This window comes from Chelonoidis abingdonii, chromosome 1 (genome assembly GCF_003597395.2).
Source record: "Chelonoidis abingdonii isolate Lonesome George chromosome 1, CheloAbing_2.0, whole genome shotgun sequence".
In the NCBI taxonomy this organism is placed as follows: Eukaryota; Metazoa; Chordata; order Testudines; family Testudinidae; genus Chelonoidis; species Chelonoidis abingdonii.
The window spans coordinates 204,119,807-204,121,191 of record NC_133769.1 but is presented as its reverse complement, the minus strand read 5'-3'; the positions used below and the strand labels follow the sequence as shown (position 1 = coordinate 204,121,191).

Sequence of the window (1,385 nt, the reverse complement as noted above, 5' to 3'; positions counted from 1 at the left end):
TACTGGAGATTAAAGTTTATTGCTAAATTAAAATTTCATTTGGTGAAGGCCACTTGAATGTACTGTATATGCACTGGTCTCAGCTGATGGCTTCTGAAACTTGGATTAGCCTTGTTGGTTTTTCTCATGATCAGATGTATATTTACACAAAAGAAATGCCAGTTACAGAACTGACATCCCAATGTTTCCTAATCTTCTTCCTTAACAGAGTATAAAGTAGTTTCATTATGAGGTAATTCATGTGGTAAATCTTAAAAGCCTGAACTGAAGTGCTAGAAAATTATATCTGTAAACACGAGTACAGTATAAATGCAAAGGTTATTTTTTTTGGACTAAATTATTAGAAGATGGAAATGTGACTTGCTAATTGATTTTAAATTCTTTCCCCCTTAACTGTGATTTCAACACCAGCATTACGTATATCTTTTGATTTATGGTTATTATTTTCTCCTTCTGAAACCAAGTTGCACTTTAATATAATAATGGATATTATTGCATGATCGAGGTGGCATTTTTGCCATTTGATTCCTATTATGTAGTATCCATAATTTATTTTGCAGAACATTTGTCTATTGTGAAAATGGCTAAGCTATAAAACTAAAAGATGGATTCTGAAGACACGATACCTAGATTTTATTTGTAAAGGTTTTTTCAGTTTGTCACTTGTACTCACTTAGGCTCCAGTGTGGACTCTGTACTCACCTGGAGTCCCACTCTCTCTTGCTCTGAGTTTTAGACAGTTAATACAGGAAATCTTCTGAGTCTATGCTGAAGTGCCTGCTACCCCCAGTAGCCCTGTGGCTTGCCTAACAGCCATATTGTGTGACATCATTTCTGGAAGTACCATCTAAGGATAAGTTTTCAACTAGCAATAATCACACCTCAGATTAACTTCATTGGTTATGAGACTGCCACTACTGTACGAAACACTTCTGTAGCACTTTGTATGTTCAGAGCAAGGCACAAACATGAATTAACCCGCACACACCCCTGTTTATACATCCAGTTTAAAGAGGGGGAAAGTAAAGCAGAGAATCATTTGAAGTTGGAGGAAGGCTGTGCTTTCTATCTCAACTGATTGGGTAACATTTCTGGGTGCTGCAATGTCATTTTGGCACTCTTTCTTTCTGTGACAATATTTGGGATGGCATTAAATGCACCCTTCTCTATTCAAAAGAGATGAAGGCAGTAAAACTACATTCTCAGACTTTCCCAATGCCTTTAAACTGGATGTGTCTCTATTTTAACATAATATCTCATTTCCCTTTCATAGTTTTTTGAAAAACCATTTAAACTCAATATGGTACTATTACCCACATCATAATACCATAATACCACTGCATTGGTGCCTGAGACATGACATAACGTTGCATCTGGGTATCCCA

The 1,385-nt window shown here is 36.2% G+C and overlaps 1 non-coding gene across 1 annotated transcript; it reads right to left on the bottom strand.

The window, feature by feature from the left end:
* Window positions 1-791: 791 nt before the first annotated feature.
* LOC116823707 (U4 spliceosomal RNA) lies at window positions 792-926 on the bottom strand. Its single transcript, XR_004373483.1, has one exon. It is a non-coding gene; the product is annotated as a U4 spliceosomal RNA (small nuclear RNA).
* Between the last annotated feature and the right edge of the window lie 459 nt (window positions 927-1,385).